Here is a 13,899-nt window from a genome sequence, read left to right as displayed (position 1 = left end):
GCAATTTTTTTAAGTGCCAGGTCCAAACAAAGAGAGTTTCAGTTCATCTGCACCTGCCAGCTGCTAATGTATTGCGAAAATTCTTGCTGACCGCACAACCGGGCTTCCAGTCTACGTTCAAAGGCCTGCGTTGGTGGTATTGTGGTGAGCATAGCTGCCTTCCAAGCAGGTGATCGGGTTCGATTCCCGGCCAACGCATCACATTTGTAAATTAAAGACCTTGATTATGAGCATTCTTGTTATGGGTTCGATTCCTGTTAAGGTCTTTTGGCAGCAGTAAAGGACTGGATCTCCCCGTCGGGGAATCGAAACCCAGTCTCCGCGTGACAGGCGGAGATACTTGCCACTATACTAACAAGGAGTTGCAGAGACAGGTAGTTGTAACCGATCAGCGCGGCTTCCAGGAACGGCTTCATGCGTCATTTTAGCTCAACGCTTCACATAAGCCAGTGATTGCAAAAAATAATCTAATACCGTTTAAATATGAAGTGTCTGTATAAAACGTGTTACATTATTAAATTAGAGACCTTGTTTTTTAATATGGTGCCTGGTAGGTCAGGTCAATAAGTTCATGCAATTTTTTTAAGTGCCAGGTCAAAACAAAGAGAGTTTCAGTTCATCTCCACCTGCCAGCTGCTAATGTATTGCGAAAATTCTTGCTGATCGCACAAAACGGCTTCCAGCCTACATCCAATAGTCTTGCGTTGGTGGTATAGTGGTGAGCATAGCTGCCTTCCAAGCAGTTGACCCGGGTTCGATTCCCGGCAAACGCATCACATTTGTAAATTAAAGACCTTGATTACGAGCATTCTTGCTATGGGTTTGATTCCTGGGTCTGTCCATTCTGGCTGTATGGGTTCGATTCCCGGCCAACGCATTGCATTTTTCTCAAGCTGTCTTTAAAACAGTCGTCCGGGCCCCTTGCCAACTTCCCTGTAACTTGTTTGCTGGAGCAAAACTTTTGTTAAGGTCTTTTGGCAGCAGTAAAGGACGGAATCTCCCCGTCGGGGAATCGAACCCCAGTCTCCGCGTGACAGGCGGAGATACTTTCCACTATACTAGCAAGGAGTTGCAGAGACAGGTAGTTGTATCCGATCAGCACGGCTTGCAGGAACGGCGTCATGCGTCATTTTAGCTCAACGCTTCACAGAAGCCAGTGAATGCAAAAAATAATCTAATACCGTTTAAATATGAAGTGTCTGTATAAAACGTGTTACATTATTAAATTAGAGACCTTGTTTTTTAATATGGTGCCTGGTAGGTCAGGTCAATAAGTTCATGCAATTTTTTTAAGTGCCAGGTCCAAACAAAGAGAGTTTCAGTTCATCTGCACCTGCCAGCTGCTAAAGTATTGCAAAAATTATTGCTGACCGCAGAACAGGGCTTCCAGTCTACATCCAACAGTCTTGCGTTGGTGGTATAGTGGTGAGCATAGCTTCCTTCCAAGCAGTTTACCCGGGTTCGATTCCCGGCCAACGCATCACATTTGTAAATTAAAGACCTTGATTACGAGCATTCTTGCTATGGGTTCGATTCCTGGGGCAGTCCATTCTTGCTGTGTGCGTTCGATTCCCGGCCAACGCATTGCATTTTTCTCAAGCTGTCTTTAAAACAGTTGTGAGAGGCCCCTTGCCAACTTCTCCTGTAACTTGTTTGCTGGAGCAAAACATTTGTTAAGGTCTTTTGGCAGCAGTAAAGGACTGGATCTCCCCGTCGGGGAATCGAACCCCGGTCTTCCGCGTGACAGGAGGAGATACTTTCCACTATACTAACGAGGAGTTGCAGAGACAGTTAGTTGTCCCCGATAGGCGGCACTTCCTGGAACGGCTTCATGCGTCATTTTAGCTCAACGCTTCACAGAAGCCAGTGAATCCAAAAAATAATCTAATACTGTTTAAATATGAAGTGTCTGTATAAAACGTGTTACATTATTAAATTAGAGACCCTTTTTTTTAATATGGTGCCTGGTAGGTCAGGTCAATAAGTTCATGCAATTTTTTTACCACCACTATACCACCTCGCTTAGGTGGTATAGTGGTGAGCATAGCTGCCTTCCAAGCAGTTGACCCGCGTTCGATTCCCGGCCAACGCATCACATTTGTAAATTAAAGACCTTGATTACAAGCATTCTTGCTATGGGTTCGATTCCTGGGTCTGTCCATTCTGGCTGTATGGGTTCGATTCCCGGCCAACGCATTGCATTTTTCTCAAGCTGTCTTTAAAACAGTCGTCCGGGCCCCTTGCCAACTTCCCTGTAACTTGTTTTCTGGAGCAAAACTTTTGTTAAGGTCTTTTGGCAGCAGTAAAGGACTGAATCTCCCCGTCGGGGAATCGAACCCCAGTCTCCGCGCGACAGGCGGAGATACTTTCCACTATACTAGCAAGGAGTTGCAGAGACAGGTAGTTGTATCCGATCAGTGCGGCTTGCAGGAACGGCGTCATGCGTCATTTTAGCTCAACGCTTCACAGAAGCCAGTGAATGCTAATGTATTGCGAAAATTCTTGCTGACCGCACAAGAGGGCTTCCAGCCTACATCCAACAGACTTGCGTTGGTGGTATAGTGGTGAGCATAGCTGCCTTCCAAGCAGTTGACCCGGGTTCGATTCCCGGCCAATGCATCACATTTGTAAATTACAGACCTTGATTACGAGCATTCTTGCTATGGGTTCGATTCCTGGGTCTGTCCATTCTGGCTGTATGGGTTCGATTCCCGGCCAACGCATTGCATTTTTCTCAAGCTGTCTTTAAAACAGTCGTCCGGGCCCCTTGCCAACTTCCCTGTAACTTGTTTGCTGGAGCAAAACTTTTGTTAAGGTCTTTTGGCAGCAGTAAAGGACTGAATCTCCCCGGCGGGGAATCGAACCCCAGTCTCCGCGTGACAGGCGAAGATGCTTTTCACTATACTAGCAAGGAGTTGCAGAGACAGGTAGTTTTATCCGATCAGCGCGGCTTGCAGGAACGGCGTCATGCGTCATTATAGCTCAACGCTTCACAGAAGCCAGTGAATGCAAAAATAATCTAATACCGTTTAAATATGAAGTGTCTGTATAAAACGTGTTACATTATTAAATTAGAGACCTTGTTTTTTAATATGGTGCCTGGTAGGTCAGGTCAATAAGTTCATGCAATTTTTATAAGTGCCAGGTCCAAACAAAGAGAGTTTCAGTTCATCTGCACCTGCCTGCTGCTAAAGTATTGCAAAAATGATTGCTGACCGCAGAACAGGGCTTCCAGTCTACATCCAAGAGTCTTGCGTTGGTGGTATAGTGGTGAGCATAGCTGCCTTCCAAGCAGTTGACCCGGGTTCGATTGCTGGCCAACGCATCACATTTGTAAATTAAAGACCTTGATTACGAGCATTCTTGCTATGGGTTCGATTCCTGGGTCTGTCCATTCTTGCTGTATGCGTTCGATTCCCGGCCAACGCATTGCATTTTTCTCAAGCTGTCTTTAAAACAGTCGTCCGAGGCCCCTTGCCAACTTCTCCTGTAACTTGTTGGCTGGAGCAAAACATTTGTTAAGGTCTTTTGGCAGCAGTAAAGGACTGGATCAAAGGACTGGATCTCCCCGTCGGGGTATCGAACCCCGGTCTTCCGCGTGACAGGCGGAGATACTTTCCATTATACTAACGAGGAGTTGCAGAGACAGGTAGTTGTATCCGATCAGCGCGGCTTCCAGGAACGGCGTCATGCGTCATTTTAGCTCAACGCTTCACAGAAGCCAGTGAATCCAAAAAATAATCTAATACCGTTTAAATATGAAGTGTCTGTATAAAACGTGTTACATTATTAAATTAGAGACCCTTTTTTTTAATATGGTGCCTGGTAGGTCAGGTCAATAAGTTCATGCAATTTTTTTAAGTGCCAGGTCCAAACAAAGAGAGTTTCAATTCATCTGCACCTGCCAGCTGCTAATATATTGCGAACATTCTTGCTGACCGCAGAAGAGGGCTTCCAGTCTACATCCAACAGTCTTGTGTTGGTGGTATAGTGGTGAGCATAGCTGCCTTCCAAGCAGTTGACCCGGGTTCGATTCCCGGCCAACGCATCACATTTGTAAATTAAAGACCTTGATTACGAGCATTCTTGCTATGGGTTCGATTCCTGGGTCTGTCCATTCTGGCTGTATGGGTTCGATTCCCGGCCAACGCATTGCATTTTTCTCAAGCTGTCTTTAAAACAGTCGTCCGGGCCCCTTGCCAACTTCCCTGTAACTTGTTTGCTGGAGCAAAACTTTTGTTAAGGTCTTTTGGCAGCAGTAAAGGACTGAATCTCCCCGGCGGGGAATCGAACCCCAGTCTCCGCGTGACAGGCGAAGATGCTTTTCACTATACTAGCAAGGAGTTGCAGAGACAGGTAGTTTTATCCGATCAGCGCGGCTTGCAGGAACGGCGTCATGCGTCATTTTAGCTCAACGCTTCACAGAAGCCAGTGAATGCAAAAATAATCTAATACCGTTTAAATATGAAGTGTCTGTATAAAACGTGTTACATTATTAAATTAGAGACCTTGTTTTTTAATATGGTGCCTGGTAGGTCAGGTCAATAAGTTCATGCAATTTTTATAAGTGCCAGGTCCAAACAAAGAGAGTTTCAGTTCATCTGCACCTGCCTGCTGCTAAAGTATTGCAAAAATGATTGCTGACCGCAGAACAGGGCTTCCAGTCTACATCCAAGAGTCTTGCGTTGGTGGTATAGTGGTGAGCATAGCTGCCTTCCAAGCAGTTGACCCGGGTTCGATTGCTGGCCAACGCATCACATTTGTAAATTAAAGACCTTGATTACGAGCATTCTTGCTATGGGTTCGATTCCTGGGTCTGTCCATTCTTGCTGTATGCGTTCGATTCCCGGCCAACGCATTGCATTTTTCTCAAGCTGTCTTTAAAACAGTCGTCCGAGGCCCCTTGCCAACTTCTCCTGTAACTTGTTGGCTGGAGCAAAACATTTGTTAAGGTCTTTTGGCAGCAGTAAAGGACTGGATCAAAGGGACTGGATCTCCCCGTCGGGGAATCGAACCCCGGTCTTCCGCGTGACAGGCCGAGATACTTTCCACTATACTAACGAGGAGTTGCAGAGACAGGTAGTTGTATCCGATCAGCGCGGCTTCCAGGAACGGCGTCATGCATCATTTTAGCTCAACGCTTCACAGAAGCCAGTGAATCCAAAAAATAATCTAATACCGTTTAAATATGAAGTGTCTGTATAAAATGTGTTACATTATTAAATTAGAGACCCTTTTTTTAATATGGTGCCTGGTAGGTCAGGTCAATAAGTTCATGCAATTTTTTTAAGTGCCAGGTCCAAACAAAGAGAGTTTCAATTCATCTGCACCTGCCAGCTGCTAATATATTGCGAACATTCTTGCTGACCGCAGAAGAGGGCTTCCAGTCTACATCCAACAGTCTTGTGTTGGTGGTATAGTGGTGAGCATAGCTGCCTTCCAAGCAGTTGACCCGGGTTCGATTCCCGGCCAACGCATCACATTTGTAAATTAAAGACCTTGATTACGAGCATTCTTGCTATGGGTTCGAGTCCTGGGTCTGTCCATTCTTGCTGTATGCGTTCGATTCCCGGCCAACGCATTGCATTTTTCTCAAGCTGTCTTTAAAACAGTCGTCCGAGGCCCCTTGCCAACTTCTCCTGCAACTTGTTTGCTGGAGCAAAACATTTGTTAAGGTCTTTTGGCAGCAGTAAAGGACTGGATCTCCCCGTCGGGGAATCGAACCCCAGTCTCCGCGTGACAGGCGGAGATACTTTCCACTATACTAACAAGGAGTTGCAGAGACAGGTAGTTGTATCCGGTCAGCGCGGCTTCCAGGAACAGCGTCATGCGTCATTTTAGCTCAACGCTTCACAGAAGCCAGTGAATCCAAAAAATAATCTAATACCGTTTAAATATGAAGTGTCTGTATAAAAAGTGTTACATTATTGAATTAGAGACCCTTTTTTTTATATGGTGCCTGGTAGGTCAGGTCAATAAGTTCATGCAATTTTTTTAAGTGCCAGGTCCAAACAAAGAGAGTTTCAGTTCATCTCCACCTGCCAGCTGCTAATGTATTGCAAAAATTATTGCTGACCGCAGAACAGGGCTTCCGGTCTACATCCAACAGTCTTGCGTTGGTGGTATAGTGGTGAGCATAGCTGCCTTCCAAGCAGTTGACCCGGGTTCGATTCCCGGCCAACGCATCACATTTGTAAATTAAAGACCTTGTTTACGAGCATTCTTGCTAGGGGTTCGATTCCTGGGTCTGTCCATTCTTGCTGTATGCGTTCGATTCCCGGCCAACGCATTGCATTTTTCTCAAGCTGTCTTTAAAACAGTCGTCGGTGGCCCCTTGCCAACTTCTCCTGTAACTTGTTTGCTGGAGCAAAACATTTGTTAAGGTCTTTTGGCAGCAGTAAAGGACTGGATCTCCCCGTCGGGGAATCGAACGCCGGTCTTCCGCGTGACAGGCGGAGATACTTTCCACTATACTAACGAGGAGTTGCAGAGACAGGTAGTTGTATCCGATCAGCGCGGCTTCCAGGAACGGCGTCATGCGTCATTTTAGCTCAACGCTTCACAGAAGCCAGTGAATCCAAAAAATAATCTAATACCGTTTAAATATGAAGTGTCTGTATAAAACGTGTTACATTATTAAATTAGAGACCCTTTTTTTTAATATGGTGCCTGGTAGGTCAGGTCAATAAGTTCATGCAATTTTTTTAAGTGCCAGGTCCAAACAAAGAGAGTTTCAATTCATCTGCACCTGCCAGCTGCTAATATATTGCGAACATTCTTGCTGACCGCAGAAGCGGGCTTCCAGTCTACATCCAACAGTCTTGTGTTGGTGGTATAGTGGTGAGCATAGCTGCCTTCCAAGCAGTTGACCCGGGTTCGATTCCCGGCCAACGCATCACATTTGTAAATTAAAGACCTTGATTACGAGCATTCTTGCTATGGGTTCGATTCCTGGGTCTGTCCATTCTTGCTGTATGCGTTCGATTCCCGGCCAACGCATTGCATTTTTCTCAAGCTGTCTTTAAAACAGTCGTCGGTGGCCCCTTGCCAACTTCTCCTGTAACTTGTTTGCTGGAGCAAAACATTTGTTAAGGGCTTTTGGCAGCAGTAAAGGACTGGATCTCCCCGTCGGGGAATCGAACTCCGGTCTTCCGCGTGACAGGCGGAGATACTTTCCACTATACTAACGAGGAGTTGCAGAGACAGGTAGTTGTATCCGATCAGCGCGGCTTCCAGGAACGGCGTCATGCGTCATTTTAGCTCAACGCTTCACAGAAGCCAGTGAATCCAAAAAATAATCTAATACCGTTTAAATATGAAGTGTCTGTATAAAACGTGTTACATTATTAAATTAGAGACCCTTTTTTTTTAATATGGTGTTGTAGGATTACAAATTTTATTTAAATGTTTAATTTAGATTTCCAATACAATAGTATTTTATATTGAGAAAGTTTATAAATGATGAGACCAGGAAATCTCTGCAAACGGTAGGGGTTCCCAGCAGGATATTCCTGACTGTCCCATCTCAGTGCGAGAAACCTAGGCTTTTCCTGTTCTCATTGTTTTACCGGGTGAAGAGTCATGCTGAGCAAGTTTGAACACCTGCTATTTTATTACTGAGACCATTTGTCTTGGAGTTCTTATCTCGGTGCGAGAAGTCCTGCACCGTTCTGTTCTCATGTTTCAGCTCATTTACATGCTTTGTTCCTCACAATGTAATCCCTCCCCCTTGAAATGTATATAAACTACAATGTAAAGTTCCCTTAGTTAGACGATGTTGGAATGACTGCAGCTACCGACAAACAATAAAGAACTTCTGCTTGGAAAACTTCCACTGTCTCCTGGTCTGAGCTTCTAACTTTTCTACAAAGAAAAAGATCACTACAGTGCCTGGTAGGTCAGGTCAATAAGTTCATGCAATTTTTTTAAGTGCCAGGTCCAAACAAAGAGAGTTTCAGTTCATCTGCACCTGCCAGCTGCTAATGTATTGCGAAAATTCTTGCTGACCGCACAACCGGGCTTCCAGTCTACGTTCAAAGGCCTGCGTTGGTGGTATAGTGGTGAGCATAGCTGCCTTCCAAGCAGGTGACCGGGTTCGATTCCCGGCCAACGCATCACATTTGTAAATTAAAGACCTTGATTACGAGCATTCTTGCTATGGGTTCGATTCCTGGGTCTGTCCATTCTTGCTGTATGGGTTCGATTCCCGGCCAACGCATTGCATTTTTCTCAAGCTGTCTTTAAAACAGTCTTCCGGGCCCCTTGCCAACTTCCCTGTAACTTGTTTGCTGGAGCAAAACATTTGTTAAGGTCTTTTGGCAGCAGTAAAGTACTGGATCTCCCCGTCGGGGAATCGAACCCCGGTCTTCCACGTGACAGGCGGAGATACTTTCCATCATACTAACGAGGAGTTGCAGAGACAGGTAGTTGTATCCGATCAGCGCGGCTTCCAGGAACGGCGTCATGCGTCATTTTAGCTCAACGCTTCACAGAAGCCAGTGAATCCAAAAAATAATCTAATACCGTTTAAATATGAAGTGTCTGTATAAAACGTGTTACATTATTAAATTAGAGACCTTGTTTTTAAATATGGTGCTGTAGGATTACAAATTTTATTTAAATGTTTAATTTAGATTTCCAATACAATAGCATTTTATATTGAGAAAGTTTATAAATGATGAGACCAGGAAATCTCTTCAAATGGTAGGGGTTCCCAGCAGGATATTCCTGACTGTCCCATCTCAGTACGAGAAGGCTAGGCTTTTCCTGTTCTCATTGTTTTACCGGGTGAAGAGGCATGCTGAGCAAGTTTGAAATCCTGCCATTTTATTACTGAGACCATTTGTCTTGGAGTTCTTATCTCAGTGCGAGAAGTCCTGCACCGTTCTGTTCTCATGGTTCAGCTCATTTAATGCTTTGTTCCTCACAATGTAATCCCTCCCCCTTGAAATGTATATAAACTACAATGTAAAGTTCCCTTAGTTAGACGATGTTGGAATGACTGCAGCTACCGACAAGCAATAAAGAACTTCTGTTTGGAAAACTTCCACTGTCTCCTGGTCTGAGCTTCTAACTTTTCTACAAAGAAAAAGATCACTACAGTGCCTGGTAGGTCAGGTCAATAAGTTCATGCAATTTTTTTAAGTGCCAGGTCCAAACAAAGAGAGTTTCAGTTCATCTGCACCTGCCAGCTGATAATGTATTGCGAAAATTCTTGCTGACCGCACAACGGGCTTCCAGTCTACGTTCAAAGGCCTGCGTTGGTGGTATTGTGGTGAGCATAGCTGCCTTCCAAGCAGGTGACCGGGTTCGATTCCCGGCCAACGCATCACATTTGTAAATTAAAGACCTTGATTACGAGCATTCTTGCTATGGGTTCGATTCCTGGGTCTGTCCATTCTTGCTGTATGGGTTCGATTCCCGGCCAACGCATTGCATTTTTCTCAAGCTGTCTTTAAAACAGTCGTCCGGGGCCCCTTGCCAACTTCTCCTGTAACTTGTTTGCTGGAGCAAAACTTTTGTTAAGGTCTTTTGGCAGCAGTAAAGGACTGGATCTCCCCATCGGGGAATCGAACCCCAGTCTCCGCGTGACAGGCGGAGATACTTGCCACTATACTAACAAGGAGTTGCAGAGACAGGTAGTTGTAACCGATCAGCGCGGCTTCCAGTAACGGCTTCATGCGTCATTTTAGCTCAACGCTTCACATAAGCCAGTGATTGCAAAAGATAATCTAATACCGTTTAAATATGAAGTGTCTGTATAAAACGTGTTACATTATTAAATTAGATACCTTGTTTTTTAATATGGTGCCTGGTAGGTCAGGTCAATAAGTTCATGCCATTTTTTTAAGTGCCAGGTCCAAACAAAGAGAGTTTCAGTTCATCTCCACCTGCCAGCTGCTAATGTATTGCGAAAATTCTTGCTGACCGCACAAGACGGCTTCCAGCCTACATCCAACAGTCTTGCGTTGGTGGTATAGTGGTGAGCCTAGCTGCCTTCCAAGCAGTTGACCCGGGTTCGATTCCTGGCCAACGCATCACATTTGTAAATTAAAGACCTTGATTACGAGCATTCTTGCTATGGGTTCGATTCCTGGATCTATCCATTCTTGCTGTATGGTTTCGATTCCCGGCCAACGCATTGAATTTTTCTCAAGCTGTCTTTAAAACAGTCGTCAGGGCCCCTTGCCAACTTCCCTGTAACTTGTTTGCTGGAGCAAAACTTTTGTTAAGGTCTTTTGGCAGCAGTAAAGGACTAAATCTCCCCGTCGGGGAATCGAACCCCAGTCTCCGCATGACAGGCGGAGATACTTTCCACTATACTAACAAGGAGTTGCAGAGACAGGTAGTTGTATCCGATCAGCGCGGCTTGCAGGAACGGCGTCATGCGTCATTTTAGCTCAACGCTTCACAGAAGCCAGTGAATGCAAAAAATAATCTAATACCGTTTAAATATGAAGTGTCTGTATAAAACGTGTTACATTATTAAATTAGAGACCTTGTTTTTTAATATGGTGCCTGGTAGGTCAGGTCAATAAGTTCATGCAATTTTTTTAAGTGTCAGGTCCAAACAAAGAGAGTTTCAGTTCATCTGCACCTGCCAGCTGCTAAAGTATTGCAAAAATTATTGCTGACCACAGAACAGGGCTTCCGGTCTACATCCAACAGTCTTGCGTTGGTGGTATAGTGGTGAGCATAGCTGCCTTCCAAGCAGTTGACCCGGGTTCGATTCCTGGCCAACGCATCACATTTGTAAATTAAAGACCTTGATTACGAGCATTCTTGCTATGGGTTCGATTCCTGGGTCTGTCCATTCTTGCTGTATGCGTTCGATTCCCGGCCAACGCATTGCATTTTTCTCAAGCTGTCTTTAAAACAGTCGTCCGAGGCCCCTTGCCAACTTCTCCTGCAACTTGTTTGCTGGAGCAAAACATTTGTTAAGGTCTTTTGGCAGCAGTAAAGGACCGGATCTCCCCGTCAGGGAATCGAACCCCAGTCTCCGCGTGACAGGCGGAGATACTTTCCACTATACTAACAAGGAGTTGCAGAGACAGGTAGTTGTATCCGATCAGCGCGGCTTCCAGGAACGGCGTCATGCGTCATTTTAGCTCAACGCTTCACAGAAGCCAGTGAATCCAAAAAATAATCTAATACCGTTTAAATATGAAGTGTCTGTATAAAAAGTGTTACATTATTGAATTAGAGACCCTTTTTTTAATATGGTGCCTGGTAGGTCAGGTCAATAAGTTCATGCAATTTTTTTAAGTGCCAGGTCCAAACAAAGAGAGTTTCAATTCATCTGCACCTGCCAGCTGCTAATATATTGCAAACATTCTTGCTGACCGCAGAAGAGGGCTTCCAGTCTACATCCAACAGTCTTGTGTTGGTGGTATAGTGGTGAGCATAGCTGCCTTCCAAGCAGTTGACCCGGGTTCGATTCCCGGCCAACGCATCTCATTTGTAAATTAAAGACCTTGATTACGAGCATTCTTGCTAGGGGTTCGATTCCTGGGTCTGTCCATTCTTGCTGTATGCGTTCGATTCCCGGCCAACGCATTGCATTTTTCTCAAGCTGTCTTTAAACCGTCGTCGGTGGCCCCTTGCCAACTTCTCCTGTAACTTGTTTGCTGGAGCAAAACATTTGTTAAGGTCTTTTGGCAGCAGTAAAGGACTGGATCTCCCCGTCGGGGAATCCAACCCCGGTCTTCCGCGTGACAGGCGGAGATACTTTCCACTATACTAACGAGGAGTTGCAGAGACAGGTAGTTGTATCCGATCAGCCCGGCTTCCAGGAACGGCGTCATGCGTCATTTTAGCTCAACGCTTCACAGAAGCCAGTGAATCCAAAAAATAATCTAATACCGTTTAAATATGAAGTGTCTGTATAAAACGTGTTGTTTTATTATTAAATTAGAGACCCTTTTTTTTAATATGGTGCCTGGTAGGTCAGGTCAATAAGTTCATGCAATTTTTTTAAGTGCCAGGTCCAAACAAAGAGAGTTTCAATTCATCTGCACCTGCCAGCTGCTAATATATTACGAACATTCTTGCTGACCGCAGAAGATGGCTTCCAGTCTACATCCAACAGACTTGTGTTGGTGGTATAGTGGTGAGCATAGCTGCCTTCCAAGCATTTGAGCCGGGTTCGATTCCCGGCCAACGCATCACATTTGTAAATTAAAGACTTTGATTACGAGCATTCTTGCTATGGGTTCGATTCCTGGGTCTGTCCATTCTTGCTGTATGCGTTCGATTCCCGGCCAACGCATTGCATTTTTCTCAAGCTGTCTTTAAAACAGTCGTCGGTGGCCCCTTGCCAACTTCTCCCGTAACTTGTTTGCTGGAGCAAAACATTTGTTAAGGTCTTTTGGCAGCAGTAAAGGACTGGATCTCCCCGTCGGGGAATCGAACCCCGGTCTATCGCGTGACAGGCGGAGATACTTTCCACTATACTAACGAGGACTTGCAGAGACAGGTAGTTGTATCCGATCAGCGCGGCTTCCAGGAACGGCGTCATGCGTCATTTTAGCTCAACGCTTCACAGAAGCCAGTGAATCCAAAAAAGAATCTAATACCGTTTAAATATGAAGTGTCTGTAAAAACGTGTTACATTATTAAATTAGAGACCCTTTTTTTTAATATGGTGCCTGGTAGGTCAGGTCAATAAGTTCATGCAATTTTTTTAAGTGCAAGGTTCAAACAAAGAGAGTTTCAATTCATCTGCACCTGCCAGCTGCTAATATATTGCGAACATTCTTGCTGACCGCAGAAGAGGGCTTCCAGTCTACATCCAACAGTCTTGTGTTGGTGGTATAGTGGTGAGCATAGCTGCCTTCTAAGCAGTTGAGCCGGGTTCGATTCCCAGCCAACGCATCACATTTGTAAATTAAAGACCTTGATTACGAGCACTCTTGCTATGGGTTCGATTCCTGGGTCTGTCCATTCTTGCTGTATGCGTTCGATTCCCGGCCAACGCATTGCATTTTTCTCCAGCTGTCTTTAAAACAGTCGTTGGTGGCCCCTTGCCAACTTCTCCTGTAACTTGTTTGCTGGAGCAAAACATTTGTTAAGGTCTTTTGGCAGCAGTAAAGGACTGGATCTCCCCGTCGGGGAATCGAACCCCGGTCTTCCGCGTGACAGGCGGAGATACTTTCCACTATACTAACGAGGAGTTGCAGAGACAGGTAGTTGTATCCGATCAGCGCGGCTTCCAGGAACGGCGTCATGCGTCATTTTAGCTCAACGCTTCACAGAAGCCAGTGAATCCAAAAAATAATCTAATACCGTTTAAATATGAAGTGTCTGTATAAAACGTGTTACATTATTAAATTAGAGACCTTGTTTTTTAATATGGTGCCTGGTAGGTCAGGTCAATAAGTTCATGCAATTTTTTTAAGTGCCAGGTCCAAACAAAGAGAGTTTCAGTTCATCTGCACCTGCCAGCTGCTAAAGTATTGCGAAAATTATTGCTGACCGCAGAACAGGGCTTCCAGTCTACATCCAACAGTCTTGCGTTGGTGGTATAGTGGTGAGCATAGCTGCCTTCCAAGCAGTTGACCTGGGTTCGATTCCTGGCCAACGCATCACATTTGTAAATTAAAGACCTTGACTACGAGCATTCTTGCTATGGGTTAGATTCCTGGGTCTGTCTGTTTAAATATGAAGTGTCTGTATAAAACGTGTTACATTATTAAATTAGAGACCTTGTTTTTAAATATGGTGCTGTAGGATTACAAATTTTATTTAAATGTTTAATTTAGATTTCCAATACAATAGTATTTTATATTGAGAAAGTTTATAAATGATGAGACCAGGAAATCTCTGCAAATGGTAGGGGTTCCCAGCAGGATATTCCTGACTGTCCCATCTCAGTACGAGAAGGCTAGGCTTTTCCTGTTC

General features: G+C 44.8%; 13 non-coding genes across 13 annotated transcripts; 10 read left to right on the top strand and 3 right to left on the bottom strand.

Annotated features, from left to right (window-relative positions):
• Positions 1–701: 701 nt before the first annotated feature.
• trnag-ucc (transfer RNA glycine (anticodon UCC)) lies at positions 702–773 on the top strand. The gene has a single exon. It is a non-coding gene; the product is annotated as a tRNA-Gly (tRNA).
• Positions 774–2,547: 1,774 nt separating this feature from the next.
• On the top strand, positions 2,548–2,619 carry trnag-ucc (transfer RNA glycine (anticodon UCC)). Its single transcript has one exon. It is a non-coding gene; the product is annotated as a tRNA-Gly (tRNA).
• A 945-nt stretch (positions 2,620–3,564) lies between these two features.
• On the bottom strand, positions 3,565–3,636 carry trnad-guc (transfer RNA aspartic acid (anticodon GUC)). The gene has a single exon. It is a non-coding gene; the product is annotated as a tRNA-Asp (tRNA).
• Positions 3,637–3,976: 340 nt separating this feature from the next.
• Positions 3,977–4,048, top strand: trnag-ucc (transfer RNA glycine (anticodon UCC)). Its single transcript has one exon. It is a non-coding gene; the product is annotated as a tRNA-Gly (tRNA).
• A 946-nt stretch (positions 4,049–4,994) lies between these two features.
• trnad-guc (transfer RNA aspartic acid (anticodon GUC)) lies at positions 4,995–5,066 on the bottom strand. Its single transcript has one exon. It is a non-coding gene; the product is annotated as a tRNA-Asp (tRNA).
• A 339-nt stretch (positions 5,067–5,405) lies between these two features.
• Positions 5,406–5,477, top strand: trnag-ucc (transfer RNA glycine (anticodon UCC)). Its single transcript has one exon. It is a non-coding gene; the product is annotated as a tRNA-Gly (tRNA).
• Positions 5,478–6,113: 636 nt separating this feature from the next.
• Positions 6,114–6,185, top strand: trnag-ucc (transfer RNA glycine (anticodon UCC)). The gene has a single exon. It is a non-coding gene; the product is annotated as a tRNA-Gly (tRNA).
• A 638-nt stretch (positions 6,186–6,823) lies between these two features.
• Positions 6,824–6,895, top strand: trnag-ucc (transfer RNA glycine (anticodon UCC)). The gene has a single exon. It is a non-coding gene; the product is annotated as a tRNA-Gly (tRNA).
• Positions 6,896–10,672: 3,777 nt separating this feature from the next.
• Positions 10,673–10,744, top strand: trnag-ucc (transfer RNA glycine (anticodon UCC)). Its single transcript has one exon. It is a non-coding gene; the product is annotated as a tRNA-Gly (tRNA).
• Positions 10,745–11,380: 636 nt separating this feature from the next.
• On the top strand, positions 11,381–11,452 carry trnag-ucc (transfer RNA glycine (anticodon UCC)). The gene has a single exon. It is a non-coding gene; the product is annotated as a tRNA-Gly (tRNA).
• Positions 11,453–12,801: 1,349 nt separating this feature from the next.
• Positions 12,802–12,873, top strand: trnar-ucu (transfer RNA arginine (anticodon UCU)). The gene has a single exon. It is a non-coding gene; the product is annotated as a tRNA-Arg (tRNA).
• A 226-nt stretch (positions 12,874–13,099) lies between these two features.
• trnad-guc (transfer RNA aspartic acid (anticodon GUC)) lies at positions 13,100–13,171 on the bottom strand. Its single transcript has one exon. It is a non-coding gene; the product is annotated as a tRNA-Asp (tRNA).
• A 340-nt stretch (positions 13,172–13,511) lies between these two features.
• Positions 13,512–13,583, top strand: trnag-ucc (transfer RNA glycine (anticodon UCC)). Its single transcript has one exon. It is a non-coding gene; the product is annotated as a tRNA-Gly (tRNA).
• The last annotated feature ends 316 nt before the right edge of the window (positions 13,584–13,899 follow it).

This window comes from Siphateles boraxobius, unplaced genomic scaffold (genome assembly GCF_051911475.1).
Source record: "Siphateles boraxobius isolate OS27281-9 unplaced genomic scaffold, OSU_SipBor_1 42, whole genome shotgun sequence".
Classification (NCBI taxonomy): domain Eukaryota; kingdom Metazoa; phylum Chordata; class Actinopteri; order Cypriniformes; family Leuciscidae; genus Siphateles; species Siphateles boraxobius.
This window is presented reverse-complemented; position numbering and strand designations above follow the sequence as displayed.